General features: G+C 37.6%; 1 long non-coding RNA gene across 1 annotated transcript; it reads left to right on the top strand.

Moving 5' to 3' along the window:
• The first annotated feature begins 1027 nt into the window (after positions 1–1027).
• On the top strand, positions 1028–5884 carry LOC119779023. Its single transcript, XR_005280170.1, has 3 exons — positions 1028–1085; positions 1876–2065; positions 5513–5884. It is a non-coding gene; the product is annotated as an uncharacterized LOC119779023 (long non-coding RNA).
• The last annotated feature ends 1919 nt before the right edge of the window (positions 5885–7803 follow it).

Here is a 7803-nt window from a genome sequence, read left to right as displayed (position 1 = left end):
ATATCTAAAATGTTACCAGTTAACCTATGATCCTGAGGGAGGAAGTCAGAGTACCTGGAGAGAACCCACTCATTCACCAGTAGAACATGCAGACTTCACGCAGTATTTGAACCCAGGACCTTTTTTCTGATTGGCAGCGTTGCAAATCACTGAAACCATGTCTTCATTTAATATTACCAACTACAACATACCTGTATTTTACATAAGTCTAATTTCTCAAGTCCCGAACTGAAATAAAACAACATAATTATTTGCAGTCATAACCCATCATTTCCTTAATTTCCATATTTGGTTTGTAGGCTTCACATCTTTGTATATCCTCTAATAACTCATAACATTCTATCTTATAGAATTACCCTCTTTCCATAATAATGAAATGAATCCTGTAACAGTGATTTCAAACTTTCAGATTGGACCTTAGGCCAAAATAACAAACACGATCAGTCTACCTTCCATCAAACCATCTTACTGTTCAGAGAAAAAGAAACAAAATATAATCACCTTATTTAGATAGCATTGACAGGAGAAAAGGACTCAGTAGAAATGATGTTAATCCTAATACATGGTCTGCATTACATCTTCAAATCACTCCATAAATATTCTGACATCTAAAAGTTTGAATAATATTTGCGCAAAACTGAAATATGTGAGATGAAAACATCGAACAAGCCGAAGAACTAAATAATATAGTAGAATCATAATCTTGATGAACTGGAAGCACAGATGAGGTTTCAAGACTTCCTTGATCAAAAATATGTTAAAACTATTTTTTTTCTCTCTACAACAACTGTGTGGCCAAATTAATTAACATTTAACAACCTAAAGAAAGAAATATATACTTAGTTATTGAGAACATGATAAATATGGAAGGAGGATGGAAACAGACAATGCCTTGGTAGCAAATTACAGACTGACTGACTAGGGAACTTTAGTTTAGTTAATGATCCAGTGTCTATTGTTGTTTTTACAGGCTTGAACTAAAATCGGAAAATCCGGACCGGATGGAAGCAGGACCTGCTCCTGAATTTCATCAGTTTTATGTTTGGGACCATTTTGCTGTTGCCCTGCATCTGGGAAATGAAAAGGTATCCTCACTGACCAGTGAAAGTTAAAGACTTTATGTTGGAAACAATGTTGACAGCTGCTGCTCGTTTGTTGAAATATTTGTTTTCTGGACACTGTGGTGGATTGGACGATAAGAGAGGAAGGAAGCTGAATTGAGTAGAAGGTAGACCAGGATGGTGACGGGAGCAGAGTGGAGTTGAAGTTTGTTGGAGGCAGGAACTGGACCCTAATGAGGTTGATAAAGAAGAAGAGTATTGAATGCCATTGGCTGTTGAAGAGGATTTTGTTGATGACGCTACTAGCAGACTTAAAATATATAGATGAAGTTAATAGTTTTGCTAACTCTGAAAGTATAGATTGAAACAGTCAAAACCCGGTTGAGATTCCACAGATGCTTCCTCACCTTTCAGAAAACTTGCTAACAATTAGCGACGTAAGACAGAACCATTCCATTACTATCTATGTATGACTCAAAACTTAGAGAGCAGGTGGGGGAAAACGAGGAGCTACACAAGCAGAGATGGTGCTCCTGAATGCTGACTAAGGACCAGATATATAAAAAGCTTCACAACAAAAATTTTTAACTTCGGTCATGTCCTTCATTTAGTGTTGATGTGGGAGATTACCTTAGACTGGGGAAGGATCTGGGTTGGTGGGGTTAGCTACTGTCAAGCAGTAGCTGACAACAGGCAATATAACCTTTACACATTATTTTGGTTAATTATTTTGGAATGATTGGCATTTTGTAAAAAAAAAAAAAAAAATTCATGTACGAAGAATGTTTCTCATATATTACTTTCTCTTTGGCAGGTTCTTAAGTTTGATGTTGATAAACTTGGAGAGAACCTCAAGTATTGCAAGAAGGACGATGTGACATACAGCAAAGATAAATTTCGGCCATTTATAGACTTTGATGAAGCTACAGAGTTGGTCTCAAAGTTGTGGCCAAACAGACGAGGTCCTCTGGAGGTGGAGCCTTCACTTCAGCTGAGTTACCAAGGTAAACGTGTATGAACTCTGCATCACAGACTCAATGGAACCCAGTATCTGTGGCTTGACAGGTTCTTTTCCTCTCTCAAATTTTTTTAATAAACCGCCCAAATCTTAAATGAGTTTTATTCAACCAAAAAGAGGCAATAAAGACATCTTAAACCTGATCTTAAGGAGGTTTGTAGGTTTTAAAACAGGTGCTAACATGTTTGCAGTGTTGGGAAAGTTCTCTTTCTACGTGAACTAGTTCAAAGTTCAGTTCACACATTTTAAAATGAACTAGTTCAGTTCATAGTTTATAATTCAAATTTTTGAACTAAGTTCACAGTTCCAAAAAATGAACTAGTTCATAGTTCTTTTTTTTCATGTATTGCTCAATTACACCATAGCCTACTGTAGAACCACAGACAGCAATTATTTTATCAGTTGTAACACTGAAACTGTGCATCAGATTTCATCTTCATATCCAGTTTTGAATCCTTATCCGACCAGGGTTCACATTAGCATTGAGGGGACAGCATTTCCCCATTGTTGCTTTAATGCTTTGTTGCTGTCCATTCACTTCACACTAGTAGCAGCTGCAGCTTTCACCCCTACAGTATATTCTCAAAACATCAGAAAAAATGTGCTGCTTGAATGGTCTTTTTTATGCGGAATTATTAAAAGAAAAACAGGAAAGTAGTCTTTAAGGTGCAAATGTTTTTTTAATTTTAATATTTTTTTCCAGTTGAAATTCCATTTCAGTACATATGCCGTTTCAGATTTGCTTTGGATGTTACTGAAGTGCGGATTTTTTTACTGAAAGCCGACGGGCAAAGTTTGCAGAGAAATGTAAGATTGTTGCCATCATCCTCACCGACCACCTGGTCATAAAACTGTTTTAAGTGATCATACTGCTGCTTTGTCGCCTCCATGCTGCTGTGGCTTCCACGCTGCATTTTGTTTTGATGACGCACGTGGCTGTAGGCTACGACACTGGTAGCTGGTGTTGCCAGACTGGGTGTTTTTCCGGTGTTTACGGTGTGATTTAGCCGTGGTTTCGCCTGGAGGGCTCTATAGAAATCTGGCAACCTATTGAACGAAGTTGAACTGAGAGAGCGTGCCTGATAAATCGTATAATAGCTGAGATGAAGAATGGATCCAACCTGCTAGTGTAGCAGCAGTATCACAGTAGCTATAAGGACAGTGATGATGAAGATAAAATAGGACGCTAATATGGGAAGCTAGTGGTTTAAAACCTACACCAGATGGGTGTGTCTTCAGAGCGGCGTACTTCCGGTGTTCTGCAACAATTTATCGCAACATCAAACTTATGTGAATGAGGAAGTAACTGATTAACAGTCAACACACTGTTGTGCAAATGGAATAGACAACAAGTGGGAATTGTGTTGTCATGCAAAAAGGGCTTGATTGATGCAGTCGACAGGCTCACTCCATGCCAAACTGCAGGCCCAACACACAAACCATCAGGTGATCAGGTCTCCCATGGTGCCACCTCCAGTCACTGTGGAGCTGAGGCGTGTGCATGTACACACTTGATACACATGCAGTGAAATGATAAAAAAGACAAACCACTTAACCCTATTTGGCTCCTACAATATTGATCAACTGTACTATAAATGCCTATTTCTACAAGTAAGGTGTACCTAATAAACTGACTATATACATCCTTAAATAGGATTTTCTTCCATCTAAAACAAGCCGACGTGTGAAATGCTAAAGATGAAAATATTTCACACTGAAACCACAATTTATCTGTGTTGCAGTTATATATTTCAGAGAACTTCTTCCTGGGAGCAATGGAGAACAACAGAAGTGGGGGATCTCTAGGCTGTTCCAGAAGGGACCCCCTCAGTCAGAGGGGTCCCTTCTGGAACAGCCTCCAAACAAACATCAGGGAATCTCCCACTTATTGCACATTTAAAAAGCACCTTAAGCAGTTTCTTAAAAGTTCCCAGTCATGCACTCACTAATTTTATTATTGTAATGTCATTGTCTGAACGTGTGTCTATGTGTTTTGACTGATAATGTATTATGTGATCTTGTGTTGTTTTGTCTTCCTGCCTCAGGACGACAGATGTAAATTAGCAACTATGGTATAATCTGGCTCATTTACAATCTGTACAGAAGTATAAGATTGTTCATTAATGTGCTCTGTCCCGATTAAATAAATAAATAATGTATTTAAAAAAATATCCAATATTATTTGTCACAGAAGCTTAAAAAGTATGAATAAAGAACAAGAAGGCAAAGAGCAACTTTCCATCTTCTGACCTTAAACTTTAAATCATAAACCTCTGCCTGGTAGATCTCAAAGTTTTAACAAGTTTAACTTTTACTGAATTCCCAGCTTCCAGGTGTTTCTGACCAATCAGGGCAGGTTATGTGTGCAGGTATTTGACTGGTGCCCTCTGTTAGGACAGCAGTGACCACCGCTGATCGATTTTACTGCAGTTCTAAATGCAGCTGCTGCATGAAGGTGTAATGTTAGTTGGAAACATGTTTCCAGCTGAACTACTGACCATTTTTACTTTATTTAAAGGGTCTGTATCCTTCAAAATCATCTCTGCCTACTTTAACAATGTTATGCTATTCTTTCATGTAAATCATAAAGGATTTACATAACTGAGCAGCAGCTTCTCCCTGACCAAATAACAAATTAGCAAATATAGACTCAGTGGAGCTGAATCATTATTTTTTTATCATATATTTGCCTATAGGTAACTTTAAAGGGTTTCAGAAAGCCTTATATTGGACCTTTAAAATCAACTAAACTTTGTGTTTGTTCAGTTAAAGAAGGTTTCAATTCTTCACTTCATTAAATGAAGAGTTTATGTTCTTAGTTGTTATAAGAGCTGAATGTCCTAAATCTATATATATTATACATCTAGTGAGTGAAAAAAAATGGACCAACAGTTTAGATTCGATTTTTAGTTTTATTCCCTGAATCATTTCGAGCTTTGATCCAAACGAAGTATTAGATAGTGTTCACAGAGGCACCATTGAGACGTAAAAGAACTTTATCTAACACATATCCACCAGTTGTCATCTGAAGCTCAGTACGGTTTAATAAAATCATTTATATTTACAGAATGATCCTAAAATGAATTTATATGAGTAAAAAATAACCAAAAGCATGTCCAAATGAGAACATGGGCTAAAGAAAGAGAAATCATTTCTATTGTTATGTTTGAACCAGACCTTCTGGTAGGTCATTGCTGGATGTGTTTTCATGACTGAGGCTCTGGAGGACGCTGTTCAGCTTGTTTTTAGACTGATCTGAAAGATCTACAACACATGAGAGTCAGAACTATTTCAGTCTGACCCTCTGCACAGGATAGTTCTGGTCTTCCTCATGTGTTTATTTTTAGTTTACATTCCCTACCCAGACCTGGTCTTAGCTCATAAACTAGGATCCCATTTATCAATAATATCATCTTTTCTCTCCTTTCTGTAGAAATGTAAGTAAAGCTTGATGAAGTGGAAGACCTGGTGGTGAGAATCATCAACACTCCACCCTTGTCAGGATTAGAAGATGCAGTCGGGAACAGGGAGACCCAATAACCTTGAAATCAGAGATCTCAGAAAGGTCTCACATCTGCTGAATGAGGTGAAGAACATGATTGAAGGCAGATATTAAAATCCTAAATGTTTTTAGAGAACATCAGATTCAGTATAATCACCTTTATTAATGTATGCTTAACTTCACCAATATTTTTAGATTCTTTTACCTCCTTCCAAACTAAACTCTCAGCCTCTCTGACAGCAGCAGTTTTTAATGAGCTGTAGAAGATCAGAAGGAAATATTTGATCAATCTAATGTTTTCTGGACAATTATTTAGGAATCATGAATCCTCTAAGGTCTAAAATAGGATCAGTTTTCAGAACAATACAAGGAGACCTCACAACCATTGAAACCTCAAATATATCAGGAAAACAGGAAAACTTTAATCACTAAAACCCCGAGTTTAAATCGAAACGGAGAACATTTTAGTGTGAGGCCACAGAGCTAAACTCTCCTCCATGGAGCAGCCTGCATTGACTTTATAATAAAACACCTATAGTCACTTTAAAACTTGTTTAGCACTGGAAACATAATGAATGTTTGTTTGACCTCCTGCACACCGTATTAAAAACACACCAAAAAAAATCCATCTTAATCCATTTTTATATATTTTTGAAAAAGCTCCGGGAGAACACAAAGAGGGGCATTAAAAAGCCACAGGTTGCCGACTCCTGCTGTAGCAGAACCAGATTCAGGCTTCGTTTCTCTCGTCTCTCCAGTTATAAAGTTAATTATCATTCAGCTCTTAGAACCCAGCAGAACCTCTGGTTTCTGTTAAGCTCAGCTTATATCCTTGGTTTAATCTTCATGTAGAAACACAGACATCAACAGATAAGGATTTAAAAATGTTCATCGGCCCTTTTGGGGATTTTATTTCTGTATTTTAAAATATTATTCAGTCCTTTATCCTCTAATGAATTGAATATTAATCATCTTTTAAAGGAGGAAATCATTGATTTTTCTAGAATCTTTCCATTTGGTGAATATATACGGTCTTGGTTTAGGGATTAAACAGGGTGAAGGGTACGGTGGAAATGACCGTTATAGTTTTGGGATGAGAGATGTTATATTTAGGTTTTTAGTGTTTTAACCACTGATTTATAGGAAATGTATCTGGGACTCTGATTATCTGATGTTCTCCATATTTACTACAGTTTGATCATGAACCCTCTCTGATTATGGTGCTTATTCATATTTCCTGTCACTTTATAAACTGTTGTAGGGATGGGACATGTCCAACATGTTGCTGTTGTGATCATTGGATGGTGATTTGTCTAAAATAATAAACATCTTAAGCATGATGTGATGTTTTGAGTTATTTGTTACGAGTACAAATGGCTGCTGATGTATAGTTAGTGGGTTTTGTTACCAGCTGCTAATGAAACACAGCTTCAGGAAACCCTGTGACTGAAGCAGGCCCCGTCCACATGAGGACAGGATCAGGAGGTTTGTCCTCATGGATCCGTGTTGTTGGAGAAAATAAGCGTTTTAGAGTGACTGAACATCTGAACTCTGGGTTCCTGTTTGTTCATTTTATCGTCTCCCATTCAGTCAGATTTAAATCCTCTGTGTTTGATTTTAGTTTATATTGTGACTTTCCTGCAGTGACATGATGCTGCCTCAGGATGTCCCTCTTCTTGTTCTCTGGTGTCTAACATGGTCTCCTCATGCTGTCGAGATCATTGATCCACACAGATCCTTCTGCATCCTTCAGATCCGGGTCCAGGTTCTGCTGCCGCCTGTTTTGCTTTTTACGATTTCCCACTCTGCAGCTAATTCTGTTTGTTTTGTGATAAAGATTATTAAACATAAATATTTATTTCTCTTTAATCTGACATGGGTTTGTTTAAAAGTGACTGTAGCTGGTCAGGCTGAGGAGACAAAGCAGGACAGCAGCATCTAGTGAGAATAAAGAGTCCTGTGTGTGACTGCGACGTCTCCACAGCACGTCCATTACAGTCAGACAAAGTCTTACTGTTTCCTTCACTGTAAACACGCTGCTGCCATCATCACTGATGAAATTCTGTGTTTGGGGTTATTTCAGCCCAGAATGATCCTTTAAATGTTTCCTCTTAGACTGAAATCAGAAAAACAAAACAAGAAATAAAAACATCACATGTCAACTTTAAAATGCTAAATCGTCCGGATCAATAAATGCGACGTTTTATCCAATATGTCAGATA

Source organism: Cyprinodon tularosa, unplaced genomic scaffold, assembly GCF_016077235.1.
Source record: "Cyprinodon tularosa strain WSP-4 unplaced genomic scaffold, ASM1607723v1 ctg1412, whole genome shotgun sequence".
Classification (NCBI taxonomy): Eukaryota; Metazoa; Chordata; class Actinopteri; order Cyprinodontiformes; family Cyprinodontidae; genus Cyprinodon; species Cyprinodon tularosa.
Note: the sequence above shows the minus strand (reverse complement) of the source record. Positions and strands in the feature narration are given on the sequence as shown.